Below are 23,565 nucleotides of genomic sequence, written 5' to 3' on the forward strand. Positions count from 1 at the left end.
AGTCATAGAAATTAAAGATAGAAGGGGATCAAGTAGGTCATTTAGGCCATTCCTCTGCCAGTTGCGTTCTTGGATGTCAGTGACATTACAGTTTAATATAGTGAATGTGTATTGTGCCAAATAGGCAGACCTCGGGAATGAGTTCCTCTCATACCGAGTAGGATGTATCCCCTCATCAGCCTACATAGCGCCTCTGTTGTTGCAGTTATTTATATTGCCATTGCACCTGGGAGCTCCAGTAATGGATCAGGACCCTCTTGTTTTAAGCACTTAACAAATGCAGAACAAAAAGATGGTCCCTGTCCCCCAAGCTGCTGACAGTCCAAGTATAAGATAAGAGACAACAGGTGAATACAGACAGAAATTGCGGTTTGGAGAGACCACACCTAGAAGGAAGAGAGGAGTTCACCTCATGCCCATTCAAACCTTGGTGTCTTTCCTATGACTGCTGATAAAGATAACAAATAATGCCCAATGATGGTGTTTGGCTGTCTTGTGCCATGACATCTATCCACTATGAAGTGATCTAAGACCACCACCTCACTTCAGATGAGTCACTGATCTTCATGGTAGCCAAATACTTCCTTTTCACATGCACGTGTGCATCAGAGGTTGAAATGTGTGCCTTTGCCTTACTTCCATTTATCTGCTATCTCCTTTATTCATGTTACAGAACAGCAGTACACTAACTCTTTGCTATACTGCAGATGGTGACTATTGTTAATGGATTGTTTAAATGCAGAGATATTAATGAGATGAACAATTTGTATACTATCACATGATTAGGGATCAGAATATGTAGATATTAAAATATAATTAAATATGCTCCATTACTGTATTGAGTTTTTGGCTTTTAACTAGGTGACCTTGGGCATGTCATTTGGTCAGTTTTTGCCTCAATTACCCTATCTGTAATATTGGTTACAAACAGCATGTCATCATTCTACATCAGGCCAGGCTTAATGACTGATTATTTCCTATCTCATTTCCAACAAGTATTGAACCACTTGCCTCCTGTATGAGACTGTGGATGAAATCCTGGCTCCACTAAAGTCTATGGCAAAACTTGCATGGGGTCAGGATTTCGCCCTATGAGTTTTGAAATAGCTGCTGTAATGCTGATGCAGATAGAACTACTGCACATGTATATTGATAGAACTACTGCACATGTATATTGATAGTATGTAGATTTCCTGCATCTACCCTGCCTTCTTTTTGCCAAGCAGCGTATATTCTTGTTAGTGTCTATCTTTATATCCAGTTGCTTCTCAAATCTTTCAGTTGCAGCTGGTAACAAGTTTGTATCTAGATAAGTGTGTGTTGCTTGAGAGAGCATTAATTCACTTTTTTTTTTTTGAGAGCTCTGCCATTGACTAGCCAAAATAAAAAACGGGTTTCTTTGTCCAGGGTAGAGTGGGCAGCATGGGGACCCTTGCACTATTGCTATACTTGTTCTGTGGACAAGACGAGCGCTCCCATTTCTAGGGATGGCAGTTGTCTTTCACGAGTATTAAAAAGTTTCTCTCAGACCCACTCACGCATCCTGACAGGGAGAACGTATCTTTTCCAAATGAAACCATAGGTAGGTATACGTTACTCCTAGGATAGAAAAAATAAATTTCCTCTTTTGTTTGTTGTAGGCTAGTTATAGAAATGGACTAAGACCTATTTATCAGTGGCCACTGCTCTCCTCATTACATGCTGCCGTAGTTGTAGTCATCACTGGCATCTAAGCTGGGGCTCCCCAGATATGAGAGAGAGGGCAGAATGTTCTTCTGAGGGCCTCTTATCATTGGAATCACTCCCACCTTTTGGTCTGTAATAGCCAATATATTGACCTCTAGAGATCACTGAAAGGTAATTGGGTTTCTCTTGCTGAAAGAGTGGGAGAGTTCTTGTGGCAGATATCTTATATGTATGAATGTGTGCTGCTGGGTTATTGTTGGTTGTTGTGGAAATAGGGGATACAGGAATGGTCAGTTTCGGGGTTCTTTATCTAGGGATTGTCTAAAGGAAGGGTTGTGCATGCAAATCTAAATATTGTAGCTGTTTCCCAATTCAGTCTCAGTATTTTTGGTTTTATACAGTATTAATGATAAATAATGTGATTCTGCTGCCTCTTAGAAGCAAACTAGAAATCTTAAAGAAGTGGTACAAAATGAATGGTAAGAAAAAAATGTCCATTTGAATAAAAGCTGCTGCTATAGCTGGATATTGTTACATTTTAACTTTATTATTTTGTTTTATTTAAAGATGATAAAGGAAGTGAGGAATCCGTAGTGGGGTAGTTTTATTAATTGATTGTATGTTGTTGTAGAGGATGGTTGTGTGATTTTTTTCATCTTGTGGCATTTGCATATGTATCTCAGATTCTTCAGTATAAAAAGAAGTGCTGTCTGATTTGCATTTTGAGAGCAGCTTGGATTCAGACAGATGACAATCAAATTGGAATATGCCAGTCTGCAGTGCGGTTGTTAAGTGCAAGGTTGAATAGTAACTGAAGTTCAGTTTGGAATTTTAAACCCTGCAGCAGGGGCATAGTGTGTTCTGCTAAGGAACAGCAGGGAACTGGCTCCACCTGAAGAGACCAGGTATGGTAGAGTGGGACCGAATTCAGCCTTGAGTGTCTCTCCTTCCTTTGGGATCACTGATATCTGATGAAGTCCACGCTATGCTTAGAGTGCACTCACTGGGAGCATGTCACACAACAACAGGGTAATATAACTAATAAGGATTTGCTCTGTTTTCTTCATTGCTCTTGTTGCTTTTATTTCTAGCTCTCTGCTACAAGAGACAGGGCTGTGGATTGCTTGCTCTGTTGTGCGCTCTCTCTCTTTCTCTCTTTGGCTGTCTCTCTCTGTCTCTTGACAGGTGTAAGGAGGATCCTAAATATAGAATCCACCCGTCAGTTGGCTTCAGCAATCAGCAGGCACTGATTTAGCATTTCTCTTAACCTACTAAGTTCCAAATGATAGGGTTATTTTTTTTAATCTACAAACACGTTAAACTACAAGGTATTCTTAAGACTATCCGCAAATTGGGATATGTTGTAGTATGTATGAGCTATGCCATAAGCGGGCGTCCGTGAAACAATAGAAGGTTGTCAGGAATGGTTTGCTTAAGCTGCAGTGATGGAATATATCAGGAAGGGGCAGAAAATGCATTTTAAACAGCTCCTGTATCTTAGCCACTTAATGAGACGTTAGATCATTGATTAGGAAGAGATTCAGGAAACCTAAATAAGCATACTCTTCACGTATCGGGTGTCGAATGCATTTTTAGCACTTGTATTCTTCATGGATTTCCCAAGGAAAATAGAGTAACAGTCAGTGTGATGGGTGTGTGGGGGTGTTAATCAGTTGCATCCTGAGACAAGAATGAAATTCCAGTGCATGGTGGGAAATACAGTTATCTCAACTCGGAATGTTTTATGTTGCTTTCATGAAAACATTTTAAAGAAAAATAAAATTGTGAACTTTATTTCATAAAGTGCAGTCATTAATGACTTGCTGAGGTCAGTGCATTATTGATATTTAACATTAATTGGCCAATCTTAATTTGTTATTGGAAATAGTTTCCAATAAAGGTATTTGCCAAAGACCTGCGATTTTAAATTTAAGGGAGCAGGTAGCTTCTCTGTTTCAATTGCCATCAGGAATTAAAGGAATCTCATCTGTCTCTCACATATCTGTACACCATTAATTTCAACGGGAGTTTTGCACAGCACATAGAGAGGGGTGTTGAATTGTTAGCCTGGAGGATGTAATTCTTTATGTTCTGCATCCCTTATGACTGCGCATGTCTATGGAATGTATATGTCAAATCAGTAACACCACAGACCACCTTGAGGATAGCTCCTTTAAATGGATCAAGACCGCAGTAATGATTTTCCTCATTAACTCTGTTACAGGTGGCCTCTCTAGCTGCAAGAATTCTCTCCCGATTTGCCATGGTTCTGTTCCTTTTGTTAATGGCAAAGCTCCCCTATCCTGCATCCTCATTCCATAGAAGCCTGTTTTCCCCACTCCTTTTGTCATCACGTTAGGGTGAAACAGGTTGGTAGCCCACCATCATCCTTATTTATTATGTCTTAATGGGGCAACCAGCTGGGCTGTGTCCCCCAGTATCCCAGTTCACCTGGAAACCTCTTCAGGGAAACAGGAAATACTCCTCCTCCTCCTCCTCCTCCTTCCGCTACTGGCTGCTTGCCAGGTCTAGGATTATCTGCTAGCATGGTTCACTCCGTTGACTTAAGCCCTGGAGTGAGGTAAAAGGGCAATGTGCCAAGAGCAGCAGGACTCTCACTTGAGAAGATGCTTTGAGGAGGAGAAGTGGTCTCTGTCCCTGTTCCCTTGTGCTTGAGAGGTGCTGAGATAATTCTCCCTCCCCCTGCTGCAGCCAGTTGAACAGGGTACCAGGCTGGGATTTATGTTCTCAGGTGTGGACCGTGAAACTGTCAGGTGTAAACTCACTGGCTCTTTGCAGTTTAGAGGCAAAGCCTGCTGAAAACTGGCAGTTTTGGCTGAGTGTCCATTTGAGTGTCTAGGCTCAAATGAATCTGAAACTCCAAGGGGCACAAACCCAAGAAAACTGAACCTGATTTCCAAAGGAGCAAAATAAAACTTGTGTGACCTGAAACTGCTGCCTTTTTTGCACAGCTGTAGCTGCTTGTGCACAGATGGGCTCAGTCTGTAATGACAGCTGAGAACACTGACCTCTCACCTAAAGCTATCGTCTGTCTCTACGTAGCCAAGAACTTCCATGCTGGAAAAATCAGAGCATTTTTTTTTAAATGCATGTACTGACGACTGACAATGTTGGGTTCATTCCTTCCTCCCACCATCATCTCTGCCAGTCTTGCTCCTGCAATGGATGGTTCCTTGTCTTCCAACAGGCTTTGGATGGTTTCTTTCTTCTCCCACTCTCCCCTTTGCAGAGTGCACTGGGGAGAGAGCCCATCTGCTTCACCATCATCTATATAACTCTTCCTGGTCAGAATCTATCCACCCTTCCCCCATCCTTACCATTTGTCTGGATAGAAGATACATTTAGCTAAATAGAATAAACATCCAGAGCCAGACCCAAAGTCTACTGAATGGGAATCATTTCATCAAGTTCAATGGGCTTTGGATCAGGCCCCTAGTCTGTGTTATTTGGAAGTAATTCTGTCAGTGCGTTTTACGCCAGGAAAAAATTGTATGAAGCAGAGATATCATTCAGGTAGGAAAATGAATTCTAGAACAGGTCCCAGTAAAAGGTGAATTTGGAAAATAATGTATTGGGACTAATGGCTACACTTGGGCATTAGATTGTGTTAAACTGGAAACAACCTCCCCAGTTCATCCATGTAAAAAAGATAAAAGGGTTAAAGGCTAAGGATGTAAGATTAAGGAAGTAAGAAGGTTAATAAGAGGATACACACTAACTGTGTACATGAGCATAAAGACCAAAGACTGCCTTCATAAAAATAGACCTCCTGGAGATATTATGTCTTTGGTGTGTATCTGGACAATGTTGACCTAAAAGAAATGTTGGGGATTTGCTGCGTATATGATTCTGCTGCAGTTTGAGTGTGAAAATTGCTGGCACTGGTATCAGTGGTCTTGAGACTGTGGACACTACCATTTCTTATCCTGGCAACTATAAGACCAGCTTATCCATAACCCTCCATGCATGTGTGAAGGGGAAGCTACAAGGTATCTTGTGCAGCACAAGGACTACTCCCTCCCTATGGTATCTCCTGCTCTAGGGCAGGAAGGGAGTGGGGTCATGGCCCTATCTCCCTCCCTCATGCTGGTCTTTGGCGCTTGCTGGGCATGAATGGAGAGGCAGGCAGGATCATCCTAAACCTGCACAATCCTCCTTCATACTGTACAGTCCCTCCTCACTTTCCTATAGGGCAGTGCCGGCCTATGGCTAAATGCCACAATGTAGCCTGTGCTGTATAAAGCAAAGGCATGGCCTGCCACCACTAGAACAGATAGCATCTTTTAGTAGTTACATGTTACAAAGAAGTTCACTTGGGATGCACGGGCAGTCACTTGATCAAATAGAAGATATGATTTTCAAGCAGCTGTATAAGTTGCAAAAACTTACTCTCCATGCATGGTGCTTCCATTCCTAGGTTTTGCATGTTGGTGGATTTGAGACCTCATGAAAGAACACTTGGCTAGAGCATTTTACCAGTCAGAAGGAGAGTGAAATGTGTGTCCTTGCTGTTGGGTTCCAGTCTAAGGCTTTTAGAGGGAGCAGTAAACAGAATCCTTTTATGTATGAGGAGTTCTCACCCTCTGTTTTAAAATGAATTGACATTTTGGTTCCGTATCCTATATGAGAGGATTCCTCACAGTTAGTCACACACAAGACGCCAGACTCAGTTTTGTCAAAGTAAAACGCTCAGAAAACAGATGGGCTGGATGTCAGTTTCAAGAAGCAAGGAAAAACTGCAATCTTCCTGTTTGAATGAATGCCTAGGCTATGACAATTACACTGTAACATCTCTTCTGCCATTCCTGATGCAGGGTTTACAAGCTCCCAGAACCTGTGGGTCAGCCCGGCGGCTTCTATTCTTCTTTCCTTCATCAGAATTGAAACCTTTTTTAAGGTATAAGCTTGAAAATGTTTCTTGATGTTTGAAAGTTAAAAATAACTAATTAAATAAAATTGCATTGCATTTCTAGATTTGAAACATTAATTCCTGTCCTATAGTTAAAAATGCAGTTATTTCAAAATAGAATACGAATACATAAAAATAGGGCCTGTTCCAGGCTGAAGCATAAGTGCCACTACTGAGCCCAGTTGTGGGACTATGGCACAGAGCGAGAGGATGGTTTCTCAGGTAGGCAAGTCATATAGGGCTATATGGGTCAAAACTAATAGCCAGCACAGATCACAAAGTGTGCACATATCTGTCTGCATGTGCACCTTTCGTCATATGTGAGACACTGTCAGAGCAGGTGCTAGCTCATGCAAGGCCCAGGGCCTCACTGACAAATGCACAACTTGTAACCACTCTGGCTTACCTATGGGTTAGAATAGTTAAAATAGATATTAGTGTTATAAGGGCAAAATTTGCTAAACATTAGTAAGAGATTGCCATGCTGGTTGTCATGGGCCAGGCCTAAAGAACATATAGAGCTGCTTATTACAGAAGCTTCTATTACCTTTTTAAATCTAAGACTGTTCACACACACACACACACACACACACACACACACACACACACACACACACACACACACACGTGTTTCCTGTTTTAACCTTGTAAATAACTTTCATTTCTTTTCTTAGTTAATAAATCTTTAGTTAGTTTATTGCTAACTGGTTTGGTTTGAGATCTGAGGACAATTGAGCTGCAGCAGTGACTGGTTCTTTGAGACTGAGAGTAACCTGAATGTTGTGGTGGTTTTTGGTGTAAAGTGACCATCTATCACATAGTCCAGCTTGCCTGGCTGGCAAGACAGATTGGAATGCCCAAAGGGACTGCCTGTGACTTTGTGATAAAACTGATGTAGTGCTTTAGGAGTTCATCCTTGTTAGTGGGTTGGTGAAGTCTAATTATAGAATATACAATATGTTTGGCATTTCTGTTCTGTTTTTTGTCAGCCTGCCCTTAGATTCTCATTCGGAGTTGAGAGTCATTACAGACGGCGTGACAATGTGAACTTCTGGTCATGGGCCAAGAACTAACCAAGCATTTATGCTGGCATTGCCAGCACCGTCTCGACATCGGTGATGTTGGCTAGGGAGAAGGCATGACCACCCTAGCTAGGGGATTATTGCCCTTATATAAATCCATGGTACGCCCACATTTTGAATACTGCCTACAGATGTGGTCTCATCTCAAAAAAGCTATACTGGCATTAGAAAAGGTTCAGAGAAGGGCAACTAAAATGATTAGGGGGTTGGAACGGGTCCCATATGAGGAGAGAGTAAAGAGGCTAGGACTTTTCAGCTTGGAAAAGAGGAGACTAAGGGGGGATATGATAGAGGTATATAAAATCATGAGTGATGTGGAGAAAGTGAATAAGGAAAAGTTATTTACTTGTTCCCATAATATATGAACTAGGGGCCACCAAATGAAATTAATGGGCAGCAGGTTTAAAACAAATAAAAGGAAGTTCTTCTTCACACAGCACACAGTCAACCTGTGGAACTCCTTGCCTGAGGAGGTTGTGAAGGCTAGGACTATAACAGGGCTTAACCTCCATGAATTTATCCAGTTCTCTTTTAAGTCCTGGCTATTAGCCAGGATGGGTAAGGAATGGTGTCCCTAGCCTCTGTTTGTCAGAGGGTGGTGATGGACGGCAGGAGAGAGATCACTCGATCATTACCTGTTAGGTTCACTCCCTTTGTGGCACCTGGCATTGGCCACTGTCAACTGACAGGATACTGGGCTGGATGGACCTTTGGTCTGTCCCAGTACGGCCATTCTTATCTTATGATTGTGTTGATTCAGAGTATCCTGTCAGCAGCTTCCACTACTATGTCTCTTGTGAAATCCCAAATGGTAAACTTACAGGAAAGGCCATTCTGCTTACCATCTTCTGGGTTAAAAGCTTGTTAAAGATCCCAGCCTAAGGATGTAATTGATGCTTCTCTGTTTTTGCTTGGTTGAATCGAGCATGTAGTTTGTGTTACAATTTCAGTTGTCTAAGGTATAACAAACCTGACAGGACACGAACCAGAGCAGTTGTGAATTAACCTTAACAGCAGTATATGGATGGAAGCACAGCACAAATTGCAGTGTATGTGTATACTACCCATTTTATGGACTCTGTTTCTACAAGTGGAAAGGAGACCCAACATAGTAAATGACTCCGCCAAATTTCTGTGCATCTCAAACCACACCATTTGTGTAAATGCCATGTCATGTAAACCACCCCTCTGTGTAAATGCCATGTAAACCTTCTTGACTGCAGCCAATCAAATTCTGGTTCAACAATTAATCTTCTGGTGGCTATAGAATAAGAAGGGTTGCAAATCCTCAACTAGTACACCCCTCTTAAGGGAAAAGTCGGTATGTCAGATTTATGGCACTAGTCTAAATGCCTAGAGGGACTCTTATTGAGAGATTGCCAGCAGGGTCTACCTGCAGTTTGTCTGTCCAAATAAATATGGTTCAGTCTTATACTCCTTAGTGGGGATTAAATTTCCTAAGGAACTGGGGTGGGGGGAGAATTCAATTTCTTGATTAGAGGAATGTTGCCACCTGGCATTGTGTTACAGCTTGATGGTTCTAATTTTGCAATTAGTTTTTGCAATTAGAGTTTTGTAAGCTCTTTTCAAACAGTTTAGCTCAAACTAATGGGTCTTTCCCTTTAATTAAGGAACAGAATCTACATTTTAGAATTGCCAGGATTCTAAATAAGATAAAAATGTAAATAACTTGCATATATCTCCTATGATATTTGCTATGCTCTTCCTTTAATAATAATTTAATAATAATCACACAATTGCCTAGCGCACACAGCTCATTTTTTCATATCTTATTTGGGCTAGATTGTTGCCATCCCTTACATGGCTACAGGATGCAGCAGGACAGAGGAAGGCTTTCCCCCCTGCTTTAGTGGGCTGCATGGGGACCAGCTAGAATTGCAGCCTCTGCATTTGCAAGCAGTGCAGGGGCTGCTAGCAAGAGGCGGCTTCTTGTTGAGAGCAACATGGCTCAAAACGGGGGACAGGGAGTAGGGAGAGCCATGAGTCTATCACCCTCCTGCATGCTGGCCGGGGCACTGTACATTCAATGTCTTAAAGGGGTGTCACAGATTTTTTTTTCTCCCCTCAGCACTAATAAGGAGCCCCAGGGAGATGTTTCCTGGAGCAGTGCAGATCCACACTGTGGTTCAGAGCTAAATGCCAAAATCTAGCACTTTACAAACCGTAACCCAATGTTTTTTCATCAGGATGAATTTCGTGCTTGTCTGACTGCCAGCCTCACCACCATAATGATTGGAATCTACACCAAAGAACAAGAGCATAGGCAACAATTGTGCAAATTTCCTCAGTCCATCCCACCAACATGCAACCTCTAGGGATGAGACATTGTGTCTCCAGCCCCATTTAATCCTTGGTACCTCTGCTGATTCTTCCACCATCAGGGTCTTGTATACACTTTTTTAGTGATGTCTGAGAGGAAACCCAACTTGACCTTGGTCCTGGAGCTATAGTTTTTGTTTAATGTGAATGTGGGTGTGTTTGAATGCTATCCAGGGACATTCCACTGGAGGAGGTGACTGACTGCTTCTTCTGTAACTTCCTGTTGATGTGATCTAACCACATTGAACCAGACTGTGACCCTGCCTGTGAAGACTACTAGTATTGTGTGGTTGGAGAGGGAGCAGGCACAAATGGTCTATGGAGAGTGGGTGGGCAGCAGTGGGGAGAGTTTTGGCTCTGCTCCCAGTGCAGTATCCAGCACAACTGAGCCAATGCGTAAGAGGAAGTAGGTGGTGCCAGGACAGGGGCTTGGTGCAGTTCCCCAAGGAAAAATGGAAAAGCGGAGACCAAACTGTGTTTCTGCGTCACAGCTCAGTTCCTGCTCTGCTCCTGAGGCAGTTTGACAGCAAGTCACCCCTCACTCAGAGTGGATTGCAAGGTGCCAGTTCATCCCATTGTGTTAGCAGGCTCCATTCAAAATCCTCTTCCATGGCTGTAAGGATGGATGGTCCAGAGGTAAGGGCAGAAGCCTGGGACTTGAGAGACAGTGCTCTGCCAAAGGCTTCCTGTGTGACTTTTTGGAAAGGTCACTCATGCTGTCTGTGCCTTAGTTCCCATCTGTAAAATGGGGGAATAATAGAGCTTCCATAGCCCTCATAGAAAGGATAAATACATTAAAGATTGTGAGGTGCTCAGATACTATGGGGTTAGAGGACATGTAAGTACCATAGGCTGTAACATCACAACAACATTTAAAAAAAAAGACTGTTATAATCTAAACAGAAAAAGCAAAGGATTCTTTACAGAGTATTGTGATGTGACTGCAGCAATCTGTGCCTGGAGACTCAGATGGGGAAGTTAATTGCTTTCCCAATAACCAACTAATTCTGCAGGTGCAAAATGTGAAGGAATTCATATCTAAGCTGCCACATTCACTCTGGAACCCATTCATATCTCTTGGCACATCACAGAGTTTAAGGCCTCTCACAGAGATCATCTGAAAGATTAAGCACCTGATTTAGTCAGCTAGATAAGAAAGTGAAAAACATTCTGGACCAATGAGGTCATAGGACAGTTGCCTATAAAACTAGTGTTCTGGTACCTGCCTCTGATTTCATTCACTCAGATCTCAGCATCTGCCTCTGGGAGCGCGGTGGTCTAAGCGGTTCTTTCCAGACTGCGCTGTAGTTGCTGAATTCATGGCCACTCCTGGTGGTTCACAGGGGATGCATGTCAACAAACTCCAAATTAGAGTCCAGGAGCTGGGCTTTAACAAACTCTACCAAATATTGTGAGATTTGTGATTAAAATTATGAGTGTTGGCAACACTGTGGAACAGATTATGTTTGTACTCTGTGCCTGGCTATAATAATTTATTTTATGGATCATCAAACTCATCTTCAGAAACAGAATCTAACATGTGAAATATAATAGTGCCCCTGTCAGGGTAAAATCCTCTGAGTACCTTAGTAAGGTGCTTGAAGATTTCAATGTGGGAGGCAGGATTCCTTCTTTCATAGGCTGCAGCTTGGATGCTGGAGCATACTTCTACAATACAGTGTGAATTCTACAGCAAACTTCTCTACCCAGAATATAAGGAACCCTGCATAGTGCTAAGTGTTATCCCCATACATTCCAAAAATATCGTTCTCTGGCTGAACAAGCTGTGATGTGATCTGCTTTTTTAATTTACTTCTTTTTGGACGGGACAGCTTGAACACAGTACAAGTAGCCCAAGAGATAAAATGCGAGTCATATTTTGAAATAGATCCATGTGAAAGGCTGAAGGGCAGGTGGATGAACAGATTGTACAAAAGAATGGAAAAGTGAGAATGGAAGGAAAGTAGATCTAAATCAGGTGGGAAAACTACGACTCGGGGGCCACATCCGGTCCTCCAGACATTTTAATTCGACCCTCAAGCTCTCGCCAGGGAGTGGGATCTGGGCGTGCCCCACTCCGGCGCTCCAGCCAGGGAGTGGGGTCACCCCGTTCTGCACGGCTCCCAGAAGCAGTGACATGTCCCCCCTCCGGCTCCTACGCGTAGGGGAAGCCAAGGGGCTCCGCAGGCTGCCCCCGCAGCTCCCATTGGTCGGGAACTGTAGCCCATGGGAGTTGCAGGGGCGGCGCTTGCGGACAGGGCGGTGCACGGAGCCACCTGGCTGCGCCTCCATGTAGAAGCCGGAGGGGGGACATGCCACTTCTTCTGGAAGCTGCTTGAGGTAAGCGCCGCCCGGAGCCTGAACCCCTCCTGCACCGCAACCCCCTGACCCTTCCTTCCTCCAAACCCCTCGGTCCCAGCCTGGAGCACCTCGTGCACCCCTAATCCCTCATCCCCAGCCGGAGCCCTCACTCCACCCGCCCCACACTCTAACCCCCAATCTTGTGAGCATTCATGGCCTGATGTACAATTTCCATACCCAGATGTGGCCCTCGGGCTAAAAAGTTTGCCCTCCCCAATCTAAATTAAGGAAGATATGGCAGCAAAACGATACCGTAGAAAAGGAGTACGGTATATAAAAATATTCTCTAAGCTCACTCAGAAAAATTCAAGTTAAGGGTAAAACAGGGCTGCTAATAAAGGAGCAAGAGGAACTGGCAAGTCGTGATTGTACAATGGCAAAACTTTTAACCGTCTTTGTTCATCTTTCAGTAAGAAGGATAAAAACAAACAAATCAAAGAGCAAGGACAATATTAGCAGCAATAGTTTGACTCCTGAAACAAGAGATGAACAAAGAGATGGTGAAAGACTCTCAGAAAATTAAATACATAGTTCAGTATCATATATCCTAATGTTTCAAGTTTCCTCTGTGAGGCAGTGGATGAATGGGAAAGCTGAATGGAGCCAGCTTTCATGGGCCAAGAGCCCTGTACCCCAGCCAAGGATATGTTAAAGATCCCTGTGCTGGCCATGTAGCTATCAAACCCCTCACCCCCAGGGAGGCATAACCAAGCTTCAGTTAACCAGGGTACTCTTTGTAAATGTGCAGGCGGGACTGGACAAAATGCCTCTGAGAGCTCTAAAGGAGCCTCAGAACTTCTGAAAATGATCTGCTATAAATCATGTGTGTCAAGGGAGGTACTTGAGGACAGGAAAAGGCATTTAGCAAGAAGGAAAGATAACTTAGGAAGCTATCAGCCAATTAGTCTCTGTTCTGGGTGAAGTATTCAAACATAGCTGGGAGTCGTCATAAAATATTTTGGATAGAAGCATCCAACTGACAAAATAGCATTAACAAAAGACATATTCATCATCATAACTACTGAGCAAGTAGATAAAGGAAATACAGGCACGTCATAGAGTGTGATATAATGGTGTGTCATAAATTGATAAAGAAAATGGATAAATACTAATTAGATAAAAAATCATAGCATGGGTTCAAAATTGGTTGATCAACAGGAGCAAAGGTTAATAGTTGATTTCCCAGCAAGGACTTGTTTTCATTAATGACCTATAGGGAGGTGTAACTTTAATTCTGATCGAATACATTGATGGCACCAACATTCAGAGAAGTGGCAAGCACAAATATCTAACCCAACTGCTAAGTGACCTGGAGACCTGGAACAGTTGAATGCTGTGAACTGAGATTCACTGTGATGGATTAAAAAAAAAAATCACAAGAAAGATGAGATTAAATTGTATTGAAATAAATTAGGGGGCAGCTATCTGGAAAACAATGAGTGATTGAGAGCAAAACTAGAGAAAATACCCAGGAGTTTAAAAAAAGATACAGAAACTGGAGGATAAGTCATTTGAGGAGATTAAAGTAGCTAAACTAAATAGCTCAGAAAAGATGACTGGGGACATGGTCATGGTCTATGAATGCCTTCAAGGAAATGGTATAAATGAAATAATGGAATTATCCGGTATTGGAAGTAGGTAGACAGAGAGCAATCGCTTGAGGCTAAGAGAAAAAGTTTGCTAGGTATTTGGAAAAAACCCTCTTGAATAGCAAGAGCAAATAGCCAACAGAACAGACTGCCAATGGCCAGAGCACCCTCATTATACGTGTGCAAGAAATAGGTAAGACATTAGTCTTGCAAAATCGAAGACTAGAGGGCGGTGTTGGGGTTTCAGCTCTAGTTCCTAGTGATCATTCCTGCCCCTACTATCTCTATTTTATTTATCACTATAGGTGAAAGTTAACGAAGAGCAGAGAAAAATCACACACTAGCTATGAATTTGCAGTCATCTTATATATTCTGCAGGGCTTATTAGAACCTCACAAAGCCTCCTTGCAAAATTGTCTGCTTCCGGTAGAGCATATAGCAGAAATGCCATCACCTGAGCCAAAGACATCACCTGCTCCTTCAGTACAGCCATAAAGAGCCATTGTTTGCTCCTGAGGCTATATTACAGTATCCTCTCTTTGACTCGTTCCCAAGCAGTGTGGTGATGCCTTGCACCTCAAGTCATTTGGTCCTCCATTCACAAGGGGTGCCCATCTGTCCTCTCTGACACTGTGCATATAAATAGGATTTTTCCCCAGGGCAAACAAACCTTCTGGTCTTATGTGTTATATTGCATGTTACACCTTACTGGAGGGGTGAGGGGAGGTTCTTAACATGGAGGGTAGGGCTTTTGTACACAGCATTGTTCAGTTTTGTTACATAATGTTTCTTGGACTGTGGTCAAGAGAGCACCTAGTGCTCTGTAGAACTCATTATCATAAGGAAAAAACCAAGAACAGTCTGTGTCCAGGGTGTTTCCAGTCTCTAAGGCAGACACGGGGAAGACAGTCAGAAGCCCTGGTCAAACCAGAGGAGGGAATAACTTTCCTCCCCCACATCTCTTATTAATGTGGGCTTTATCGAAGGAGTTGTAGGAGGGTTCTGAATGAGGAGAGGGTGTGGATTTGGCAAATTGGGAAGGTATTTAATTACTAAAGAGCAGCATGGGCAATAGGAAAAAGAAATGAATGGACCCCAGCCCCATGGACCCTTCCTGATAATCCGCAGAATGAAATGTTTTAAGAATCAAACAGTAGGTTTGGGCATGTAGATGGATTCATGAGGTCTCTAGTGAAGTGGTCCAAAGAATGAAGTTTCACCAATGCAGTGCATATTGGAAGTGACACACACCCTTAAGAAAACCCAGGAGAGATATTGCAAGGACTGCAATTGGACTGGCTGGACATAGCTGACTGCATTTTATAAATATTTAGTGACATTTTAATGCTTTACCTTAAGCAATCTCTCTCTAGAATTTAGTTTAAACTCACTGTAACTGAGATGATTAAAATGAATCCATATGACGGTCATGAACTGTAGATTTTTAAACAGGGGGGAGCCTTCCATAATGAAAGGGGGCAAATTCCAAACTGATGGAAAAATATTACTTTCACACAGCTTGCCATTAGCCTGTGGAACTCATGGTCACATGATATCATTCAAGCCAACAACTTAACAAGCAGTCCTTTAGAAAAAGACTAGACAATTATCCATATAACAATCTCTTCGGACCCATGTCCGAAGGGAAAACTTAGTTTCAGCTCTACTCCTTAGAAGAAGATAGTGAAGGGTAGTACCTGGGGTCTAACCTGTTAGGAGTGGATCTGCTGTTTGTAATAATGCCATGCTGTTTACCCTATGTAAGGTAGTCTCCCCTATAGCAACATGTGAGTGTTAGCTTTTCTACAAGTGCTTTACAACCCAGAGTTAGAGAATGAGGACTTAATTGGCTGGTGATATGACTACTGACAGTTAATGGAGGGAGGGGATATTTTGGGATTCAACCCAATGTATGGGATGGTGTTTGCTACCAGGACCTGCTCGGGTCCTCCTACATTAACAACAAGTTACAAAACATTGATCTTGATGGAGCTGTAGGTGACCATGCATGTTGTAGGAGGAAACTACTTCCAGAGGTATCAGGAAAAATCTCCCAAAGATGAGGGTGTTTAAAAAAAAAAAAAAAAAAAAAAAAATTGCTGCAGCTGAGGTTATTTGCTAGGAGCCAGATCTCAAAATCCTTGTTTTTCTTTTACTCAGACCTTTCTCAGGCAAAGCTCTACTTCAGTGGAATACTGGCAGGAGGAAGGAGGAACTCTACAGTTACCCTTGGTTTGAAATTCTGGAACCTGTTTTAGATCATTCATGGTCAGGCCAAACTACACTGTCAGAGCAGGGGTAGACGTTTGCTAAGTGTGCCATGTCCCTCTGTAGTGGCTGATCCACATAAAGGATAAGAGCCTACGATTGCTCTCAGCTCATGTAATTGCTACTTTAGCTCAAGTGTGCTTTGGAGCTGACAGTCCAGGGTTTTGTTCTGACTGATGTAATGGCCTGTTTCATAAGACACGGAACTGAGAGAGCTGGTGGTAATAGGTCTCTACTTCTCTCCTTAATAAAGGTTAAAAGATTAAAACTAGGAGCTGTTGTGTAGCCTAGAAATTGAGACTTGCAACAAGGGCTCTGGATTCACAGATTTGTAGGCCAGAAGGGACCATTATTGTCACCTACTATGCCCAGCATAACCCAGGCCATAAGAACCTCACCCAGTATTTTCTGCATCCAGCCCATTGCTTCTGTTTTGAGCGATAGCATTAGATATTATTATAGAATGTCCTGTCCTGGTTTACTTCTCCTCCCTGAGGTGTCCAGTTGCAGAGAAGGACAGAGAATTTGATGACTCACTCAGAGTCAGTGGAAAAGAGAGTTAGGTGGCTTAAGCATTTCATTTCCATTCATCTTTAAATCAGAGCAATGTTCCTGTTGCAAAGCCATTCTTGGGTTGAAGGGGCTGAAAGAGAAATAGCCAAGTAATCTTTCCTGTTTGTTCTTTGGTATGCTTGGAGCCTAAATGCTAAAATGCCACTTCTAATCTCCTTCTCTAATTCTAGCTATATTTTAACTTCTGTTTTTATGAGGCTGTTCCTCAGTTCCCATCTCCACTGAAGCCTGCTGCGGATGGCCCTTTCCTAAAGATGGGACAAAATATTATGCTTTTCGGGGGGGGGGGGGGAAGGCAAATACGCCACATTTATTGAAAATACAACAGCATATGCTTTTCAGTCTCTCTCACACACACACACACACACACACACACACTCTCTCTCTCTCTCTCCTGCCAGTGGATGTTTATAGTTTCCAGTCTGTTGTAGCTCGAGTCAATCTAATGGCCAGTTAGATTGAGCACGAGTGTGGAGCTGGGTTCTGTCAGTCGCGATCTGATGCTCCGAGGCTTTGCAGGACTGAACCCAGAGTTCCATGCCAAAACACCCCAGCTTTATAGCCGTAAATTCCCATTTGAGTCCATGCATTTTGCAATGTCATCCTGTAATCATTAGTCCTTAAGTGGTGTTAATCTTGGGGTTTTCTGCTGTTACTTTTTGATGGTTATTGTCGGGCTTCCTATCGTTATCGTCTATTTGTCTCACCTTCGGGCATGCCTGCCTCACCTCTGAGGTCGTCAATGCTGCTAACATGTTTAGCATCAGATACAATGGATGTTTTCTGATTGTCTCCTGCTCTTTCCAAGTCTCTCACTTTTTCCTGACCATCTGGACATTTGTGATGGCTTTCACACCTTATCTTTTCCTGATGCATGCATTCCTCATTCACACAAACAATCTCTTACAGAAACCTTCAAAGGTGTACAGAGAGCAGTATTTTATATTCAGCAGAATACATTGTAAATCAAGCCTTGCTAAATCTTATAACTAAAACAATTCACATTGGGGCTTCAGGCCCTCAACATTCCTCTAATCTCCTTAACATAGATACAATACAAGATCCTGTCTTACTTACTAAATCCTTAAAACAAGAAATGTATATTTAACTAGAGTTTCTAATTTATAATACATATAGGAAACCATAGTAGACATTATAACTTATCCTAAAACAAAAGGGTGACCATAATCAGTCAAGGATTGTTCTGGTCTGTCATTCCTTTCTGCTATTCAAAAAGGGTGGCTGACAGGATAAAATCAAATCATAGATTAATTCTCATAGTACAATTATAAAATCCTGCTCCTACAAAATCACATGCAACCTGCAGTGTCCTTGGATTAAAAAAATCTTTGATTGTGTCACATCATTTTGGTGTGCTTTTCACCAGGTGACTGTTCTGAAGAATGGCCTTCCAGATAGTGGGTTATAATCAATTGTATTTCAGAAATACAAAGTATGCAAAATACTAAGGGCTAGTTGGTGTCTGGTCTTGTGTTGGTGGGTGAGAGTGTATATGAAGCTTTCCTTCACTCTCCTTGAACAATGGTTAATCATAGCAAAGGTGCTCGACTTCCCAAAGGGATGCGATATTGCCAACCCCAAGCATTTAAAATTTGTGATTCTGGCTTAAAAATCATGAGATTTTTAAGAGGAATAGCTCTTGGGGTTATTTGTGTATTGTGTCCTTTGTTCTCTGGTGTCATAGCCTTTAGGACACTTTTAAGCTTTTCTCCGCAGCCATGAGGACTAGAAACATTTTTAAAATGAAAGCTGAAATTCTCATGGAATAACTTGATTTCAGGAGGTGGGGTTCAAGGAAAGCACCAAATATTGTGACTCTCATGATGAACATAAGAATGGCCATACTGTGTCAGACCAACTGTCCATCTAGCCCGGCATCTTGTCTTCCGACAGTGGCTGGTGTAAGAACTGGCATGATTGTATAACTATGAGAGCCAGTCAAAAAGCCAGTTTTTGTCTTGCGAAATTTCAAATGTTTTCAATTTATTTTTGGTGGTGAAAACAAAATGAAGAAACAAAGTTCCATTTTTCATGGTTTCTCTTTTACAATCCCCTCCCCAAGACTCCCCCCAAAAAACAAGACCAAAAAATTTCAAGGGAAACAAACATCTCCCCCTCCCCCAAAATACAAAAAAGCCATTTTTCATCAAATACTTTCCAAATGAACAATTTTGACCATATCTAATAACTATGATATTTTATGCTTGTATTTTATAATATAGACTATCAGTGGAAATTAGGGCTGTCAAGCAATTAAAAAATTGGCTGGGAACGGTGAACCGCGGTCACTGGGAGCTGCGGACAGCTGTGCCTGTGAATGGTCAATGTAAACAAACTGTCTCATGGCCCGCCAGCCAATTACCCTGATGGGCTGTGTGCGGCCCCCGGGCTGCACATTGCCTATCACTGATTTATATAGAGGCAATATAATATTTTCTGTCTTATTATCTACCCCTTCCTTAAGGATTCCAACCTTCTGTTTGCTTTTTTGACTGCCGCTGCATATTGAGTGAATGTTTTCAGAGAACTGTCCATAATGACTCCAAGATCTCCGTCTCGAGTGGTAACAGGCAATTTAGACCCCATCATTTTATATGTATAGTTGGGATTATATTTTCCAATGTGCATTACTTTGCATATGTTCCTTCATGCTTCAGCCACCATTCCAGAGAACATGCGTCCATGCTAATGATGGGTTCTGCTCGATAATGATCCAAAGCAGTGTGGACTGATGCATGTTCATTTTTATCATCTAAGTCAGATGCCACCAGCAGAAGGTTGACTTTCTTTTTGGTGGTTCGGGTTCTGAAGTTTCTGCATTGGAATGTTGCTCTTCTAAGACTTCTGAGAGCATGCTCCACACCTTATCCCTTTCAGATTTTGGAAGGCACCTCAGATTCTTAAACCTTGGGTTTAGTGCTGTAGCTATCTTTAGAAATCGCACATTGGTACCTTCTTTGCGTTTTGTTAAAGCTACAGTGAATGTGTTCTTAAAATGAACAACATGTGCCGGAGCATCATCTGAGACTGCTATAACATGAAATATATGGCAGAATGCAGGTAAAACAGAACATACAATTCTCCCCCAAGGAGTTCAGTCACAAATTTAATTAACGCGTTATTTTTAATGAGCATCATCAACATGGAAGCATGTCCTCTGGAATAGCGGAACCATGAAAGGGCATACGAATGTTTAGCATATCTGGCACATAAATACTTGGCAATGCCGTCTACAAAAGTGCCATGAGAACGCCTGTTCTTACTTTCAGGTGACTGTAATTAAGAAGTGGGCAGCATTATCTCCCGTAAATGTAAACAAACTTGTTTGTCTTAGCGATTGACTGAACAAGAAGTAGGACTGAGTGGACTTGTAGGTGCTTAAGTTTTACGTTTTGTTTTTGAGTGCAGTTATGTAACAAAAAAAAATCTACATTTGTAAGTTACACTTTCAGAATAAAGAGATTGCACCATGGTACTTGTATGAGGTGAATTGAAAAATACTATTTCTTTTATTTATCATTTTATAGTGCAAATATTTGTAATCAAAAGTAATAATATAAAGTAAGCACTGTACACTTTGTATTCTGTTTTGGAATAGAAATCAATATATTTGAACATGTAGAAAAACATCCAAAAATGTGTAATAAATTTCAATAGGTGTTCTATTGTTTAACAGGTTTTTTTTTTAAAATTTTTTAAATTGTGATTAATTTTTTTGAGTTAATCGCATGAGTTAACTGCGATTAATCGACAGTCCTAGTGGAAATTATAGATAAAAAGCAATCATTCTGTAAAAATACATACAGAAAGATTATATCAAGATGCTCAACGATTTGGCACATAATGATAGGTTGCTTTTGTGTTACACGGAACATAGCCATCATTTTTGAGAATTTTTGTTAGCTTCACAAATACAGGGTTTCGGGGAAGGAGTTTTTTCTCCGTGAGATTTCACTTTTTTTGTCATAAACCCAGTAACTTTTTTCCCCGAGGACCAACATTCATGTAACGATGGAAAATTTGGAAATGCTGATAAAACAGAGAAGTCTGAGCATAGGTCTAAATAGCAGATGCTCCTGAGTTCTGAACTGGGCTCTGGCATTTTTCTCTCTGTGGCCTGGAGCAAACCATTTAATCTCCCAGCCTTAGAATTCCTATCTGTAACACGGGATCGTACTTATATACCTCCCGATTGTATATTGAAGATTAATTAGTACATGTTTATAAAAGGTGTTGAAGATGTACAAACCTAAGTAGTATTGGCAGACATTTCTTGCTGCAATCAGGGCCGGCTCCAGGCACCAGCAAAGAAAGCAAGTGCCTGGGGCGGCCAATAGAAAGGGGCAGCAGTCTGTCCGTTGCTGGGGCAGCATGTCTGGGTCTTCGGCGGCAATTTGGCAGCAGGTCCTTCAGTCCCGCTGTTCCTTTTTGGTGGCACGGCAGCTCAATTGGGTTTGTCTTTTTTTTTTTTTTTCTTCTTTTTTTTCTTCGCCGCTTGGGGTGGCAAAAAAGCTGGAGCCGGCCCTGGCTGCAATGACTTAGGAAATCCATGTGCTTAAAATTCAAGGCAATTTCCAGACTGTGTGTGGTTCCTCTGAGGCAGCAGTCTATTTTGGTGTCATTTTTCTGAAAGTAGATTGAATTGTCATGCATGGAGAAATCTAAATCTCTCTCAGTAAATGATTGTGCTTTACTCTCTCATTTGTTCTCCACAGGCCCTTAAAGGTTTGCTCATTGTGCAACTCTCATGTCCCCACTACTCCCAACTCTAGTGGGGTGAACATTCCAATGTGTACAATAGAGAGCAGAGTAATCTAGCCCAGCTCAGTGGTTACTGAAAAGCATTGCCATCTGCTGGTTATTCATTAGTCTGTGTGAAATTAATGGACTCTGTCCAGATCAGAGAGTCCGCACTAGAGTAGCCACCAGTTAAATTGGTGCCAGTTGTCAGCTCTCTCAGTAGAGGCCAAGAAGTAATGCCCATTGTGACTGAAATGTCCTCTCACCAGCAGAAATTGTCCTGCTATCTCATGTTTCTTTTGACATATTAGTGGTTCATTGTGTGGGAGAGTTGCAATATTGCCTTCCATGCGAGGCTTCAGCTATAGATAAACGAATGCCTTCATTCTCCGGGTCTGCCAATCCACCACCTTCCATAGTGCTAAATTCATACAGACAGAACTACAGGAGTGTAGAGAGGTGGTTTTGGTGCTTACTGTTGCAGGTAACACACTGAACGTTGGACTCGGGTGGTTTTTCAAGTACTGTAGTGAAGGAAGAGTTCATTTATGTTAAGTTTTATAATTCATATCCTGTTCCTATTGCAATCTTAGGCCCCAGTGATGCAAGTATAAGTCAGTGTTCCCATTTGCATGTGAGTATGTGCTAGATTATCTGTTTGCAGGTTCAGGGTCTGAGACAATATTTGTAGAAAAGCTTTGCACCTTCTATGCAGTGTTTTGGATCCTGCAAGTCAACTCTGTGGCTGCCTGAAGTCTAAGTGATGCCCAGTATTGACAAGTACAGAGCAAACAACATATGGTAAGATTCCGATGGAGTCATTTGTTAATGGCACTGTTATCTTGCTTGGAGATATAGGTTTCTGGTATGATGCATAGACTTTTTTCTATACGTGCTATGGCTTAATGCTAACGAAAAATCTGAGTCTCTGCCTAGTCCTCAGAACACACCACTGGGTAATATAACCTCAGCAAATCCAACCATCACTTCTTAATGTTGATAGTGCTTGAAAGATTCAAAATTGAAGGCCAAATTCTGCTCCCAGTTACACCTATGCAACCCTGTTGACTTTAATCAGAGTTTAGTCCCTGGTATTCATTTTTATTCTAAGTATTCACATCCACCTTATTTTCAAAAGCAATAGGAATTGTGAGCGTTTGGACATATTTTTCCTTTCATTTTAGAAGGCAAGAGTAGTATTGTTCTCCTGCTCTCATGGAGAAGCTATGTCGAGCAATTACGTAGCAACAGAGCAACAATATGGTCACCTCTGAGAGGACTACCCATCAATATTGCATGTGCACACATAGCAATACTGTTTTCCAAAGGTGACTTGCGATTTTTATGCAAGCAGGAGAGAGCTGTATTACTTAGATTGCTGTCTTTTGGGGGCAAGGGCTGTCTTTTTTGTTCTGTGTTTGGACTTCTAGGTTCAGTGCAATACATGTAACTAATAGTAATGCGTGGACTTCAAAATCCAGCTCCTAGCCCTCTGGCAGGCCACAGGATCCCAAGGCAATCTTTTCCTAACCCATAGGAATGGCCATTTACCATCTATAAGTGGGTCACTGTCCATAGAACTGGGTGGGAAGTGGTTTTTCCCATCCAATGAAAGTTTTTGAGATTTAAAAAAAAAAGCTCATTTTTTCATTCTCATCTCCTAAGATCATGGGAAGTCTTTTGCCATCAATGATAGAGGAAGAAGGGTAGCCTGGTGATTAGGGCACTCACGCTGGGATGTGGCAACTCTGGTTCATGGCCTTGGTCTTGCATCCTTTCACATCCAGGTGGGTGTCCTCGCCAACAGGCTATCAACTGTTCTGGGATGGGTTGCTCTCAATTGCTCCTGTTTGGAGCTGTTCCACTTCATATAAAGGAAGTTCTTTGGATCATGTATGTGAGTCTGGGTCCCCCATCCCACCTGAGTGCCCTAACCACTGGGCTATTGGGTCAGTCTCTTCCTCTCACCTTGGAT

The 23,565-nt window shown here is 42.0% G+C and overlaps 1 protein-coding gene across 5 annotated transcripts in view; it reads left to right on the top strand.

Moving 5' to 3' along the window:
* The window catches only part of CACNA2D1 (calcium voltage-gated channel auxiliary subunit alpha2delta 1), a 658,640-nt gene that overhangs the window by 24,394 nt on the left and 610,681 nt on the right, over window positions 1-23,565 (top strand). Inside the window, exon 2 of one of the 5 annotated variants that reach the window (XM_026648664.2) lies at window positions 6,522-6,604. The exons of the other annotated variants lie outside the window; for them this stretch is intronic. The gene's annotated coding sequence lies outside the window, so the exon portion shown is untranslated. The remainder of the gene's footprint in view (window positions 1-6,521; window positions 6,605-23,565) is intronic. 5 annotated transcript variants of the gene reach the window in all.

The sequence above is a fragment of the Terrapene carolina genome, unplaced genomic scaffold, assembly GCF_002925995.2.
Source record: "Terrapene carolina triunguis isolate 2854851 unplaced genomic scaffold, T_m_triunguis-2.0 Scaffold68, whole genome shotgun sequence".
NCBI lineage: Eukaryota > Metazoa > Chordata > Testudines > Emydidae > Terrapene > Terrapene triunguis.